At 46.8% G+C, this 16,901-nt stretch overlaps 1 long non-coding RNA gene across 1 annotated transcript; it reads right to left on the bottom strand.

Annotated features, from left to right (window-relative positions):
* Positions 1-805: 805 nt before the first annotated feature.
* Positions 806-13,421, bottom strand: LOC137358810 (uncharacterized). Its single transcript, XR_010971324.1, has 3 exons — positions 13,221-13,421; positions 6,323-6,431; positions 806-928 (listed from the first exon to the last, which is right to left on the bottom strand). It is a non-coding gene; the product is annotated as an uncharacterized lncRNA (long non-coding RNA).
* Positions 13,422-16,901: the final 3,480 nt, after the last annotated feature.

Raw genomic sequence — 16,901 nt, 5'->3', positions numbered from 1 at the left:
AGGAAGTTATGCTGAACATTTATAAAGCTCTGGTTAGGCAACAACTAGAGTATTGCATCCAGTTCTGGTCACCACACTTTTGGAAGGATGTGAAGGTCCTTCAGAGGGTGCAGAGATTTATCAGAATGGTTCCTGAGATGAGAGAATTTAACTACAAGGTTAGGTTGGAGGAGCTGGTGTTGTTCTCCTTGGAGCAAAGGAGATTGAGGGGAGATCTGATAGAGGTGTTGAAAATGATGACAGGTTTAGATAAGACAGACCAAGAAAAGCTGTTCCCATTAGCTGATGATACAAGGATTAGTGGACACAGATTCAGGTTTTGAGATACAGGAGGGATGTGAGGAAGCAGTTTTTTTACACAGTGAGTGGTAATGACCTGGAACTCACTGCCTACGAGGGTGGTGGAAGTGGAGATGATCAATGATTACAAATGGAAATTGGATGGACACTTGAGGGAAATAAACCTGCAGGACTACGGGGATAGAGTGGGGGAATGGGACTGACTGGATTGTTCTACAGAGAGCTGGGATGGAATCAAAAAGCTCATTGTCCTCCTTCTGTGCTGTAATGACTCTGATTCATTTGTGTAATCTCTCCTTGTAATTTAACCCTTGGAGTCCAGGTATCATTCAGGTAAATCTACACTGCACTCCCTCCAAGGCCATTATATCCTTCCAAAGGTGTGGGGCCCAGAACTGAACACAATACTCCAGGTGTGGTCTAACCAGGGCTTTGTGTATCTCAGTGCTTTTCCAGTCTCACTGATACCTGAAATCTTTTCCCACAGACAGAACAGACAAACCTTTCTCCTTCCACATTCAAAGGCCGATGATATTCAGGTCCTGATGTATCGAGTGACTCTTTGTCAGATCTTGATGTGATGTTTGGCTCGAGATTCCCCATCTGTATATCCCCTGCTTCTAAGCCCCTGTAAAAGGAGTTTACAAAAACCATCACTGTCAGTCCAGGATAGAAATTCACAACATTCTCTCCTCCTGCTTCCTGGCCCAGGATGACTGTACATGCACCCTGCTGTACATTGTCCTGAGGGAGGCCACACACCAGCCTGGATTCACGTCTGCGACTGCAGAAACGCCTGTGTATTACCCGATCAAATCTCCGATCACTATTGCTCAGTCAGCTTTGTGACCCTCTGTGAAGCTGATCCAACTGTGCTGCCATGGCCTTGACTCTGGCTGCACTCCTTAGATGAACCATCACTTTCATCAGTATTCAGAACTGAATACTGGTTGGAGAGTGAGATGCACTCAGGGTTCTCCTGCATTCCCTGCCTATTTCTTCTTGACTGTCAGTTGGCCACCCATTGCCTCTCTCCCTGCATACTCTTAAGCTGCAGGGTGACCATATCTATAAACGTGCTGTCCACAAATCTCTCACCTCATGGATGCACCGCAGTGACACCAGCTCCAGTTCATGCTCTGAAAACCGGAGCTCGAGCTGCTGCAACTTGTTTTATCTTCATCCATGTGATGTGGGTGTTGCTGGCTCGGCCAGTATTTATTGCCCATCCCAAACTGCCCTTGACAACGGAGAGGCTCGCTCGGGCATTTCAGAGGGCATTTCAGAGTCAGCCACATTGCTGTGGATCTGGAGTCACATGTAGGCCAGACCAGGTAAGGACAGCAGATTTCCCATCTCATGAACCAGATGGCTTTTTAATTGCAGATTTATTAATTGAATTTAAAGTTCACCATCTGCCGTGGTGGGATTCGAACCCATGTTCCAGTGACATTACCCCGATGTCACCACCTCCCCCAATGATACTTCCTGCACAAATCGTTATCTAGAGTTGGCACATTACACAGGATGTGCACTCCAGAGGTCGGAGCAGCCCCATCATTGGCAGGAATTTGGGACTTGTAACTGCAAAGGATTTTGTCATCAAAAAGGACTGTGTAATGTATCAGTGTGGTGTGAGATAGTCAAGTGTTGAATAAGTAAAGAAAATATCTTTGTAAATAGCTGACACCACAATTTACAATCAAAGTGCTATTTAGGTAATTGTGGATTTCTTTTAGTTTAGTTATTAGAGCAAAAGACTGAAAATGTGAAATCTAGTGTAATTTATTAGTGTGGTCTGGGGATTCATATCTCATATTTTTCATATTGACAATCTGTGAGGTCGGAACAACTGGAAAGTGGGATGAACAGATACAATGGGCAGAATGGCCTCCTCCTGTGCTGGAAATAGAGTCAGAGAGTTATCCAGCACAGAAACAGGCCCTTCGGCCCATCGTGTCCGTGCCGGTCATCAAGCACCTAACTATTCTAATCCCATTTTCCAGCACTTGGCCCATAGTCTTGTCTGCTATGGTGTTTCAAGTGCTCATCTAAATACATGGTTAAATGTTGTGAGGGTTCCGGCCTCTACCACCTCTTCAGGCAGTGCTTTTCAGATTCCAACCACCCTCTGGGTGAAATTTTTTTTCCACAAATCCCCTCTAAACCTGCTGCCCCTCACCTTAAAATCAATGTCTCCTGGTTATTGACACCTGCAAGAAGGGAAAATGTTTCTTCCGATCTAACCTATCAATGCCCCTCATAAATTTGAATACCTCAATCATATCCCCCTTCAGCCTTCTCTGCTCTCATGAAAACAACCCCAGCCTTTTCAGTCTCTCTTCACACCTGAAATGCTCCAGCCCAGGCAACATCCTGGTGATACTTCTCTGCACCCTCTCCAGTGCAATCACATCCTTCCTATAGTGTGGTGCCTAGAACTGTACACAGTATCCAGCTGTGGCCTAACTAGCGTTTTATACAGTTCCACCATAACCTCCCTGCTCTTATATTCTATGCCTCAGCTGATAAAGGCAAGTATCCCATATGCCTTCCTAACCACCTGATCTACCTGTGCTGCTGCCTTCAGTGATCTATGGACAAGTACACCAAGGACCCTCTGACCTTCAGTACTTCCTGGGGTCCTACCATCCATTGTATATTCCCTTGCCTTGTTAGTCCTCCCAAAATGCATCACCTCACACTTCTCAGGATTAAATTCCATTTGCCACTGCTCTGCCCATCTATATCGTCCCGTAATCTAAGGCTTTCCTCCTCACTATTTACGACACCACCAATTTTCGTGTCAACTGCGAATTTACTTATCATACCTCCAATATTCACGTCTAAATCATTAATGTACACTACAAACAGCAAGGGTCCGTGTACCGATCCCTGCGGTACACCACTGGTCTCAGGTTTTCACTCGCAAAAACAACCCTCGACCGTCACCCTCTGCCTCCTGCCACTGAGCCAATTTTGGATCCAATTTGCCAAATTGCCCTGGATCCCATGGGCTCTGACCTTCTTAACCACTCTCCCATGTGGGACCTTATCAGAAGCTTACTGAAGTCCATGTAGACTACATCAACTGCTTTCCCCTCATCTACACACCTCGTCACTGCATTGAAAAATTCAATCAAGTTCGTTAGACACGATGTCCCCCTGACAAAGCCATGTTGACTATCCCTGATTAATCCCTGCCTCTCCAAGTGGAGATTAATCCTGTCCCTCAGAATTTTTTCCAATATTTTCCCAACCACTGATGTTAGACTCACTGGCCTGTTAGTACCTGGTTTATCCCTGCTACCCTTCTTAATAATGGCACCACATTCGTAGTCCTCCAGTCCTCTGGTACCTCTCCTGTGACCAGAGAGGATCTGAAAATTTATGTCAGAGCCCTTGCTATCTCCTCCCTTGCCTCACATCACAGCCTGGGATACATTTCATCTGGGACTGGGGATTTATCCACTTTTAAGCCGGCTAAAACAGCTAATACTTCCTCACTTTCAATGCTAATATGTTCAAGTGTATCACAATCCCCCTCCCTGATCTCTACACCTACATCATCCTTCTCCATAGTGAACAGATGCAAAGTAATCATTTAAAACCTCACCTCTGTCCTCCGGCTCCACACACAGATTTGCACTTTGGTCCCTAATGGGCCCCACTCTTTCACTGGTTATCCTCTTGCCCTTAATATACTTAGAAAATGCCTTAGCAGTTTCCTTGATCGTGCCTGCCAGTGTTTTTTCATGCCTCCTCTTTGCTCTCCTTATTCCTTTTTTTTGTACCCCCGCTACACTTTTTATACTCCTCTAGTACCTCTGCTGTTTTCAGCACTTTGAATCTGCCATAAGCCTCCTTTTATTTTCCTGATCCAATCCTCTATATCCCTTGACATCCAGAGTTCCCTGGACTTGTTGGTCCTCCCCTTCACCTTTACGGGTGCATGTTGCCTCTGAACCTTCACTATTTCCTCTCTGAAAGACTCCCACTGGTCTGATGTCGACTTTCCTACAAGTAGCTGCTCCCAGTCCACTTTGGCCAGATCCTGTTTTATCATGTTGAAATCGGCCTTCCCCCAATTCAGTACTTTTATTTCCAGCCCGCCTTTGTCTTTTTCTTACAGAGTTATGATCACTATCCCCGAAATGCACCCCCACTGACACTTCTACCACTTGTCCAGCATCATTCCCCAGGATTAGGTCCAGTACTGCGCCTTTTCCTGTTGGACTTTCAAGGTACTGGCTCAAAAAAGTCTCCTGTATATATTTTAAGAATTCCGCCCCCTTTAAGTCTTTTACACTAAGACCATCCCAGTTGATATCAGGTAAGTTGAAATCCTCTACTATTATTACTCCATTATTTTTACACCTCTCAGAGATTTGCCTACATATCTGCTCCTCTATCTCTCCCTGACTGTTTGGAGGCCTGCAGTACACACCCAGCCAAGTGATTGCCCCCTTTTTGTTTTTAAGTTTGACTCATCTGGCCTCATTTGAAGAACCTTGTCAGACATCTTCCCTCCTTACTGCAGTAATTGACTCCTTGATCAACAGTGCAATGCGACCTCCTCTTTTATCCTTTCTCCTGTCATACCTGAAGATTCCATAGCCTGGAATATTGAGTTGCCAGTCCTGCCCTTCCCTCAACCATGTCTCTGTGATAGCAACAATATCATAATCCCATGTGCTAATCAACGCCCTCAATTCATCTGTCTTGCATTAAAATAAATGCAATCCAGCCTTGCATTTGTCACTTGTGCCTGAACAGGTCTATATTTGCTCTGCCTAACAGACTGACTCAGTTTCTCTTCTATATTTGACTGAGCATCACCCACTCCTATACCTCCACTCTGTATCCCATTCCTCTGCCAAATGTGTTGAAACTGCCCCCAACAGCACTCGTAAACCTCCCAGCAAGGATGTTCGTCCAACTTGTACAAGTCCCACCTTTGCCAGAAACAGACCCAATGATCCAGGAAGCTAAAGCCCTCCCTCCTGCACCATCTCTTCAGCCACGCATTCATCTGCTCTATCCTCCTATTCCTATACTCACTAGCATGTGGCACTGGAGTAATCCAGAGATTACAACCTTTGAGGTCCTGCTTTTTAATCTGCTACCGAGCTCCCTAAATTCTTGTTTCAGGTCCTCATCTTCTTTTTACCTCCGTCGTTGGTACCAATGTGTTCCACGACCTCTGACTGTTCACCCCCCCTTCAGAATGTCCTGCAGCCACTCCGTGACTAACTTGACCCTGGCACCGGGGAGGCAACATACCATCCTGAAGTCACGTTTGTCACCACAGAAATGCCTATCTGTATCCCTTACGATAGAATCCATTATCAGTATAGTTCTTCCAGTCCTTTTCCTCCCCTGCTGTGCAGCAGAGCCATGCGTGGTAACACAAACTTGGCTGTTGCTGCTTTCCCCTGGGAGGTCATTCCCCCCAACAGTATCCAAAGTGGTATATCTGTTTGAGAGGGGGATGGCCACAGGGGACTCCTGCACTACCTGTCTGCGCCTACCACTCCATCTGGTGGTCACCCATCTCATTTCTGCCTGTGCAGCCATTACCTGCAGTGTGACCACCTCTCTAAACGTGCTATCCACAACGTCCTCAGCATCGCGGATGCTCCACAGTGAATCCACCCGCAGCTCCAGCTCCGTAATGCGGGTAGTCAGTAGCTGCAGCTGGATCCACTTCCTGCACACATGGTCATCAGGGACACTGGAAGCATCCCTGATTTCCCACATCGCGCAGGAGGAGCATATCACGGGGCTGAGCTCTCCTGCCATGACTTACCTTTAGATTAATTAGTTACTCCCTTTAAAAGATATTAATTACACTGGAGGCTTGTTCTACTCCAAACACTACCCACAACAATCTAAATTACTCGAATTGAAAAAAAACACACTCTTAGTACTCACTTTATCACTCGAGGTCTTTTTTCAAACAAAAAACAACTTTCCCCTTATTTTTTAAAGCTAATTAAATTGACTAACAGTTGTTACTTACCCAACCAATCACAAACAAAGAATTGTGATATAGTTCCAAGTCAGGATAGTGAGTGACTTGGAGGGGAACTTGCAGGTGGTGATGTCCCAATGTGTCTGTTGTCTTTGTCCTTCGAAGAGGAACAGGTCACGTGTTTGGAACAAAGCACAAAGAAAACAAAGAACAGTTCAGCACAGGAACAGGCCATTCAGCCCTCCAAGCCTGCGCCGATCTTGATGCCTGCCGAAACTAACATCTTCTGCACTTCCGGGGCCCATATCCCTCTATTTCCTTCCTATTCATATATTTGTCAAGATGTCTCTTAGACATCGCTATCGTATCTGATTCCACCACCTCCCCTGGCAGCAAGTTCCAGGCACTCACCACCCTCTGTGTAAAAAACTTGCCTCGCACATCCCCCCTAAACTTTGCCCCTTGCACCTTAAACCTATGTCCCCTCGTAACTGACTCTTCCACCCTGAGAAAAAGCTTCTGACTATCCACTCTGTCCATGCCACTCATAACTTTGTAAACCTCGATCATGTCCTCCCTCCACCTCCGTCGTTCCAGTGAAAACAATCCGAGTTTTTCCAACCTCTCCTCATAGCTAATACCCTCCAGACCAGGCAACATCCTGGTGAACCTCCTCTGTACCCTCTCCAAAGCTTCCACGTCCTTCTGGTAGTGTGGTGACCAGAATTGCACGCAATATTCTAAGTGTGGCCTAACTAAGGTTCTGTACAGCTGCAGCATGACTTGCCAATTTTTACACTCTATGCCCCGACCGATGAAGGCAAGCATGCCGAATGCCTTCTTGACTGCCTTATCCACCTGCGTTGCCACTTTCAGTGACCTGTGGACCTGTACGCCCAGATCTCTCTGCCTGTCAATACTCCTAAGGGTTCTGCCATTTATTGTATACTTCCCACCTGTATTAGATCTTCCAAAATGCATTACCTCACATTTGTCCGGATTAAACACCATCTGCCATTTCTCCGCCCAAGTCTCCAACCGATCTATATCCTGCTGTATCCTCTGACAATCCTCATCATTATCCGCAACTCCACCAACCTTTGTGTCGTCCGCAAACTTACTGATCAGACCAGCTACATTTTCCTCAAAATCATTTATATATACTACAAACAGCAAAGGTCCCAACACTGATCCCTGCGGAACACCACTGGTCACATCCCTCCATTCAGAAAAAGACCCATCCACTGTTACCCTCTGTCTTCGATGACCGAGCCAGTTCTGTATCCATCTTGCCAGCTCACCTCTGATCCCGTGTGACTTCATCTTTTGCACCAGTCTTCCATGCGGGACCTTGTCAAAGGCTTTACTAAAGTCCATATAGGCAACATCCACTGCCCTTCCTTCATCAATCATCTTCGTCACTTCCTCAAAAAACTCAATCAAATTAGTAAGACACAACCACCCCTTCACAAAACCATGCTGACTCTCGCTAATAAGTGCATTTGTTTCCAAATGGGAGTAAATCCTGTCCCGAAGAATCCTCTCCAATAGCTTCCCTACCACTGACGTAAGGCTCACCGGCCTAAAATTTCCTGGATTATCCTTGCCACCCTTCTTAAACAAAGGAACAACATTGGCTATTCTCCAGTCCTCTGGGACCTCACCTGTAGCCAATGAGGATGCAAAGATTTCTGTCAAGGCCCCAGCAATTTCTTCCCTTGCCTCCCTCAGTATTCGAGGGTAGATCCCATCAGGCCCTGGGGACTTATCTACCTTAATGCTTTGCAAGACACCCAACACCTCCTCCTTTTTGATAATGAGATGACTGAGACTATCTGCACTCCCTTCCCGAGGCTCATCATCCACCAAGTCCTTCTCTTTGGTGAATACTGATGCAAAGTACTCATTTAGCACCTCGCCCATTTCCTCTGGCTCCACGCATCGATTCCCATCTCTGTCCTTGAGTGGGCCAACCCTTTCCCTGGTTACCCTCTTGCTCTTTATATATGTATAAAAAGCCTTGGGATTTTCCTTAATCCTGTTTGCCAATGACTTTTCATGTCCCCTTTTAGCCCTCCTAACTCCTTGCTTAAGTTCCTTCCAACTGTCTTTATATTCCTCAAGTGCTTCATCTGTTTCGCGCCTTCCAGCCCTTACAAATGCTTCCTTTTTTTTTTGATTTGGCTCACAATATCCCGTGTTATCCAACCTTCCCGAAACTTGCCAAACTTGTCTTTCTTCCTCACAGGAACATGCTGGTCCTGGATTCTAATCATCTGACGTTTGAAAGACTCCCACATGTCAGATGTTGATTTACCCTCAAACAGCCGTCCCCAATCTCAATTTGTCAGTTCCTGCCTAATATTGTTATAATTAGCCTTCCCCCAATTTAGCACCTTCACCCGAGAACTACTCTTATCCTTATCCACAAGTACCTTAAAACTTATGGAATTATGGTCACTGCTCCCGAAATGCTCCCCCACTGAAACTTCGACCACCTGGCCGGGCTCATTCCCCAATGGCAGGTCCAGAATGGCCCCATCCCTAGTTGGACCATCTACATACTGTTTCAAGAAGTCCTCCTGGATGCTCCTCACAAATTCTGCCCCATCCAAGCCCCTAGCATTAAGTGAGTCCCAGTCAATATTGGGGAAGTTAAAATCACCCACCACTACAACCCTGTTACCTTTACATCTTTCCAAAATCTGTCTACATATCTGCTCCTCTACCTCCCGCTGGCTGTTGGGAGGCCTGTAGTAAACCCCCAACATCATGACTGCTCCCTTCCTATTCCTGAGCTCCACCCATATTGCCTTGCTGCATGACCCCTCTGAGGTGTCCTCCCGCTGTACAGCTGTGATATTCTCCTTAACCAGTAATGCAACTCCCCCACCCCTTTTACATCCCCCTCTATCCCACCTGAAGCTTCTAAAGCCTGGAACATTTAGCTGCCAATCCTGCCCTTCCCTCAACCAAGTCTCTGTAATAGCAACATCATATTTCCAAGGACTAATCTAAGCTCTAAGTTCATCTGCCTTACCTGTTATACTTCTCGCATTGAAACAAATGCACTTCAGACCACCAGTCCCGCTGTGCTCAGCAACATCTCCCTGCCTGCTCTTCCTCCTGGCCTTATTTACTATGTCCTCCTCATTTACTTCACTAGCTGTCCTACTGCTCTGGTTCCCACCTCCCTGCCACACTAGTTCAAACCCTCCCGAATGACACTAACAAACCTTGCAGCCAGGATATTAGTGCCCCTCCAGTTTAGATGCAACCCGTTCCTTCTTGTACAGATCCCATCTGTCCCTGAAGAGAGCCCAATGGCCCAGATATCTGAAACCCTCCCTGCTACACCAGCTGCTCAGCCACATGTTTAGCTGCACTATCTTCCTATTTCTAGCCTCACTGGCACGTGGCACAGGGAGTAATCCAGAGATTACAACCCGAGAGGTCCTGTTTTTTTAACTTACTACCTAACTCCCTAAACTCCCCCTGCAGGACCGCATCACTCTTCCTGCCTATGTCATTGGTACCGATGTGTACCACAACCTCTGGCTGTTCACCCTCCCCCTTCAGAATGCCCTCTGTCCATTCAGAGACATCCTTGACCCTGGCACCAGGGAGGCAACATAACATCCTGGAGTCTCTTTCACTTCCACAGAAGCGTCTATCTGTGCCCCTGACTATAGAGTCCCCTATAATTATTGCTCTTCTGCGCTTTGTCCCTCCCTGCTGAACAACAGTGCCAACAGTGGTGCCACTGCTCTGGCTGCTGCTGTTTTCCCCTGATAGGCCATCCCCCCCAACAGTATCCAATACGGTATACTTGTTAGAGAGGGGGATAGCCACAGGGGATTCCTGCACTGACTGCCTCCCCCTTCTAGCAGTGACCCATCTATCTGCCTGCACTTTGGGTGTAACCAATTCTCTAAAACTCCCGTCTATGACCCTTTCCGTCACCTTGAAAATTTCCCGTGATATCACTCAAAGTCCTTTTTCTCCATCTTTCGAGTCTCAGCGCACGCCGAGAGACACAGGGAGCCTGTCGCCGCTCTGGATCAGCTTCCTCACAGGTCCGCCAGTCGTCGCTCCGCTCCCAGGTAAGTAAGGGCCTCGAGCCCCGATCTTTACTTATTAGAACATTACAGCGCAGTACAGGCTCTTCAGCCCTCGATGTTGCGCAGACCTGTGAAACCATCTGACCTACATTATTCCATTTTCATCCATATGTCTATCCAATGACCACTTAAATGCCCTTCAAGTTGGCGAGTCTACTACTGTTGCAGGCAGGGCGTTCCACGCCCCTACTACTCTCTGAGTAAAGAAACTACCTCTGACATCTGTCCTATATCTATCACCCCTCAACTTAAAGCTATGTCCCCTCGTGTTTGCCATCAACATCCGAGGAAAAAGACTCTCACTATCCACCCTATCTAACCCTCTGATTATTTTATATGTCTCTATTAAGTCACCTCTCCTCCTCCTTCTCTCCAACGAAAACAACCTCAAGTCCCTCAGCCTTTCCTCGTAAGACCTTCCCTCCATACCAGGCAACATCCTAGTAAATCTCCTCTGCACCCTTTCCAAAGCTTCCACATCCTTCCTATAATGCGGTGACCAGAACTGCACGCAATACTCCAGGTGCGGTCTCACCAGAGTTTTGTACAGCTGCAGCATGACCTCGTGGCTCCGAAACTCGATCCCCTGACTAATAAAAGCTAACATACCATATGCCTTCTTAACAGTCCTATTAACCTGGGTAGCAACCTTCAGGGATTTATGCACCTGGACACCAAGATCTCTCTGTTCAGCTACACTACCAAGAATCTTCCCATTAGCCCAGTACTCTGCATTCCTGTTACTCCTTCCAAAGTGAATCACCTCGCACCTTTCCGCATTAAACTCCATTTGCCATCTCTCAGCCCAGCTCTGCAGCCTATCTATGTCCCTCTGTACCCTACCACATCCTTCGGCACTATCCACAACTCCACCGACCTTAGTGTCATCTGCAAATTTACTAACACACCCTCCTACACCGTCTTCCAGGTCATTTATAAAAATGACAAACAGCAGTGGCCCCAAAACAGATCCTTGCGGTACACCACTAGTAACTAAACTCCAGAATGAACATTTGCCATCAACCATCACCCTCTGTCTTCTTTCAGCTCGCCAATTTCTGATCCAAAGCTCTAAATCACCTTCAACCCCATACTTCCGTATTTTCTGCAATAGCCTACCATGGGGAACCTTATCAAACGCCTTACTGAAATCCATATACACCACATCCACTGCTTTACCCTCATCCACCTGTTTGGTCACCTTCTCGAAAAACTCAATAAGGTTTGTGAGGCACGACCTACCCTTCACAAAACCGTGCTGACTATCGCTAATGAACTTATTCTTTTCAAGATGATTATAAATCCTGTCTCTTATAACCTTTTCCAACATTTTACCCACAACCGAAGTAAGGCTCACAGGTCTATAATTACCAGGGCTGTCTCTACTCCCCTTCTTGAACAAGGGGACAACATTTGCTATCCTCCAGTCTTCCGGCACTATTCCTGTCGACAATGACGACATCAAGATCAAGGACAAAGGCTCTGCAATCTCCTCCCTGGCTTCCCAGAGAATCCTAGGATAAATCCCATCTGGCCCAGGGGACTTATCTATTTTCACACTTTCCAAAATTGATAACACCTCCTCCTTGTGAACCTCAATCCCATTTAGCCTAGTAGCCTGAACCTCAGTATTCTCCTCGACAACATTTTCTTTCTCTATTGTAAATACTGACGCAAAATATTCATTTAACACTTCCCCTACCTCCTCTGGTTCCACACACAACTTCCCACTACTATCCTTGATTGGCCCTAATCTAACTCTAGTCATTCTTTTATTCCTGATATACCTACAGAAAGCCTTAGGGTTTTCCCTGATCCTATCCGCCAATGACTTCTCGTGTCCTCTCCTTGCTCTTCTTAGCTTTCCCTTTAGATCCTTCCTGGCTAGCTTATCGCCTGCCATGTTTTCTGTTTACTATCGCACAGGATGTGCACTGCAGAGGTTGGAGCAGCCCTGCAATTCCTCTGGCTATTAGATAATAAACTTGCTACTACAAGCGGCGCAGTGGTTAGCACCACAGCCTCACAGCTCCAGTGAGTCTGGGTACTGCCTGTCCGGAGTTTGCAAGTTCTCCCTGTGACCGCGTGGGTTTCTGCTGGGTGCTCCGGTTTCCTCCCACAGCCAAAGATTTGCAGGTTGATAGGTAAATTGGCGATTGTAAATTGCCACTAGTGTTCAGAGATACAGCACTGAAACAGGCCCTTCGGCCCACTGAGTCTGTGCCGACCATCAACCACCCATTTATACTAATCCTACACTGATCCCACATTCCTACCACATCCCCACCTGTCCCTATATTTCCCTACCACCTACCTATACTAGGGGCAATTTATAATGGCCAATTTACCTACCGACCTGCAAGTCTTTTGGCTTGTGGGAGAAAACCGGAGCACCCGGAGAAAACCCACGCAGACACAGGGAGAACTTGCAAACTCCACACAGGCAGTGAACCCGGGTCGCTGGAGCTGTGAGACTGCAGTGCTAACCACTGCGCCACTGTGCCGGTAGGTGGTCGGGGAATTGAGGGGATGTGATAGGAATATGGGATTAATGTAGGATTAATATAAATGGCTGGTCAATGGTCGGCACAGACTCGGTGGGCCGAAGGGCCTGTTTCAGTGCTGTATCTCTAAATAAATAAATAATAAACCTCAATACTTAAAAATAAAAGACGGCTCACCGGCTACTCACTTCCCTTCTATTGGTGTCAGTTACATCTCAGGAAGCTGCCCCTTATTCTGATGAAAACTGGAATGTTTAATTTCCAGCTCCTTGGACAAACTTCCGAACTCTGGAGAAAGGGAAACAAAGTTCCAAAACTTACCAGCCAATCAACTCACAGGCTTCCTGACTCGGAGGAAACGGGAGAAGAAACTGGGAAGTGGCGGCGCTGATAGAGAAGTCGCTGCACCATCACTTCAACGTGGCCCCCCCGGGGTTCTCGGCGCACGTTCGCCGAACCCGGCGGCTCTGATTCGGGGCCTGAGAGCCGCTGAAACTCGGTGTGACTGAGGCTGCCCTCAACTTCCGGGAGCCGCACCACGCATGCTCGGCGCAGACAAGCGGACTCCGTGGGGCGGAGCCTTCTGACGCCTGCGTGTTGCGGTTCTTGGGGTGGAGACAGGCCGTATTTCTGCGCGCGGTGCATTCTGGCCAGTATAGGCTGCCATTTACCAGTCGGAGAATGGACGGGAAGTTCATGTTTTATACTCAGAAAAATAAAATGGTATAAAACAGCGAACATATATTAACGACGCGTTTGCTGGCAACGTAACCAAATAGGTGCTGCATCAATGGTACATGCGCAAATGCAGCCTCATCGAGGAGGAAAGATGGCGCTGCTGAATTTGACACAAAACACGAATTAAATCCAAACCGCCTCAATGGTCGCATTCAGGTCCCTGCTCCCTCCCATGATCACCGCTTCAATCACCGCATTCAGTTTCATGCTCAATCACAGCTTATCTTCCCCGCTCCCTCCGATGCCCTTTGACTCGTCATTTTCAATGACTCTCCGCTCTCCCACTCCCTTCCAGCGCTTATCTTGGGAAGTTCAATGGCGGGGCTTCAACCCAACATTATCGGCGTTAACAAAAAATGTTCACGGTTCACGGCATTGGAGTCCAGGCATGCGCAGTGCCGAACTGCTTTTCGCGGAAGCGCAATGCCAAGCAGTGTGAGTGATGGCGGCGGACAAGGTCCTTGTGAGTTGCATCACACACTACACCCTCTTTTCCTCCGAGGATGTTTCACTGGAGTTGTGTTGCTGAGTGTTTCGAAACTCTGTCTGCTAGAGCTGGAGGAGATTATAGAGATAGTGAGGCGTGAGGGTATGGAGAGATTTGAAAGCAAGGATGAGGATTTTAAAATTGAGGTGCTATTTAACTGGGAGCCTGTGTAGGCCAGTGAGCACAGTTGTGATGGGTGAACAGGACTTGGTTCGAGTAACGACACAGGCAGCAGAGTTTTGGATGATCTAAAGTTTATGGAGGGTAGAATGTGGGATGCTGGCCAGGAATGTGTTAGAATAGTCAATTTGAGAGGTAACAAATACATGGATGTAAGTTTCAGAGGCAGATGAGCTGAGACAGTGGCGAAGTCTGGCAATGTTACTGAGGTGGAACTAGGCAGTCTGAGTGATGGTGCTGATATGCAGTTGGAAGCTCATCTTGGGATCAGATATGATACTAAGGTTATGAATGGTCTGGTTTAGCCTCAGACAGTTGCCAGGGAGAAGGATAAAGTTGGTGCCGAGGGAGTGAAGTTCGTGGCAGGAAGTGAAGACTTCCCAATCTTTAATTGGAGGAAATTTCTGTTCATCCAGTACTGGATGTCAGACAGTCAGGATGGTGTGTGACTTGGAGGGGAACTTTGAGGTGATGGTGTTCACATACACCTGCTGTCCTGGTCCTTCTAGATGATGGAAGTTGAGGGTTTGGGAGGTTCTGTTCAAAGTTCTGGTCCAATTGTACAGACAAAAAATCACCCTCCACTCTTTTTTTTCCTCTCCCTCCTTCCTCCTATAGAGGGCAGAGTCTTGTGTAGGTCCAGACTAGTTGGCAGGTTCCCTTCCCTGAAGGACATTATTGAACCAAATGGGGTTGTACATCAATCCAGCAGCTTTCATGGTCACTTTTTCCTATTGCCAATCCCATGAATTACCAGATTCATTCAGCTCCATTTCACAACCTGCCTTTGTGTTTTTGTGGCTTCTCTCACAGACATTTTTTCCATTTTCAAGCAATTTCACAGGGTTTTAGAAGAGGAGGATTTGCAGTTGTGAAATGCAAAGCAAACATTTGATCGGGTTCTGAAGGACTTGCCCAATTTATCGTAAATCAAATATTGAACATGGAAGGAAAAAGCACTGATCACAGTGGGGAGAAACTGTACACGGGTTGTGTGTGTGGAAGAGGTTTCAGCCGATCATTGAGCTTGTCGAAACACAAGTGCAGTCACACTGGGAACAAACCATGTAAATATGGGAACTGTGGAAAGGTTTGAATTATCCATTTGAGCTGGAAACCCATCCATGCAGTCACACTCTGGAGAGGCTGTTCACTTGCTCTGAGTGTGGGAAGGGATTCACTCAGTCATCCTACCTGCTGACACACCAGCGAGTTCATACTGGGGAGAGACCTTTTAAATATCCAGATTGTGGGAATTGCTATAAATGTTCTACTGAACTGATGTCTCATCAACGTGTTCACACTGAGGAGAGACCGTTTAGGTGTTCTTATTGCAGGGCTGGGTTCAAGCAATCATCTGAACTCACTGTACACCAGCGCACTCACACTGCAGAGAGACCGTTCATCTGCTCTGTGTGTGGGAAAGGATTCATTCCTACATCCCACCTGCTCAGACACCAGCGAGTTCACACTGGGGAGAGGCCGTTCACCTGTTCAGAACACAGTGGGGATTCACTACTTCATTCCATCTTCTGACACACCAACGAGCTCTCACTCGAGAGAGGGCATTCTCCTGCTCTGAGTATGGGAAGGGATTCACTCAGTCATCCAACCGGCTGACACACCAGCGAGTTCACACGGGGGAGAGGCCGTTCACCTGCTCAGAGTGTGAGAAGAGATTCACTACTCCATCCCATCTTGTGACACACCAGCGAGTTCACACTGGGGAGAGGCCATTCACCTGCTCAGAGTGTGAGAAGAGATTCACTATTTCATCCAACCTGCTGACACACCAGCGAGTTCACAAGTCACTCAGGGCGGAGAAATGTCCATGAAACAGCAGATTTCCAACATTGGGATTTTGGAAATCCACCAATAGGTTCTCCCTTTCCGGCCGTGACCGGCTTTGACAAAAATTAAAGCAATCAGTTCTGATGTTCTTTTTTTAAAGTTGACCAAATACAAAACAGCTCGGTGGTCTTTTTACCTGTTTTTAAGTTGTGTTTATTGTTTAGACTCGGTGGAAAGGAACTTGAAGCAGGATAGTCAGTGGGTGGATCTGCATACTCCTCCACAATTTCTGTGTGTTAGTGTTCTGTAAATTTCCAAAAAGAAGGCGTGTTTATACACAGACCAATTCCCAATGTTTGTTTTTGCCTTCATGGGATATCTTAGCAGAGACCACCTGAGACCTGACACAGCTCATTTGACATGGCTTAAAATTAATGGTGCAGGATCAGTAGCTGGCAAGTCGCTGGTCTGCAGCAAAAACATTGGTCTGTCAATAGGAATTTGAAACTTACTTCCATTTACATTTGAATATTTTGAAGACAGAGGTAGATAGATTCTTGATAAGCAAGGAGGTGGAACGTTATCGGGGGCAGTTGGAAATGTGGAGTAATCAGTTCAGACATGAACTTATTGAATGACAGAGCAGGCTTGAAGGGCTGAGTGGCCGACTCCTGCTCCAAATTTGTATGTTTAGACACACACTGCTGTGTACATACAAAGTAATTTCTGAAAACACTGTACAAACTGGTTACTGAATGTGAATATCCTGCAGTGAGCATGAGTTGTATAAACTTCATATGTCCTGT

This window comes from Heterodontus francisci, unplaced genomic scaffold (genome assembly GCF_036365525.1).
Source record: "Heterodontus francisci isolate sHetFra1 unplaced genomic scaffold, sHetFra1.hap1 HAP1_SCAFFOLD_737, whole genome shotgun sequence".
Taxonomy (NCBI): Eukaryota; Metazoa; Chordata; class Chondrichthyes; order Heterodontiformes; family Heterodontidae; genus Heterodontus; species Heterodontus francisci.
Note: the sequence above shows the minus strand (reverse complement) of the source record. Positions and strands in the feature narration are given on the sequence as shown.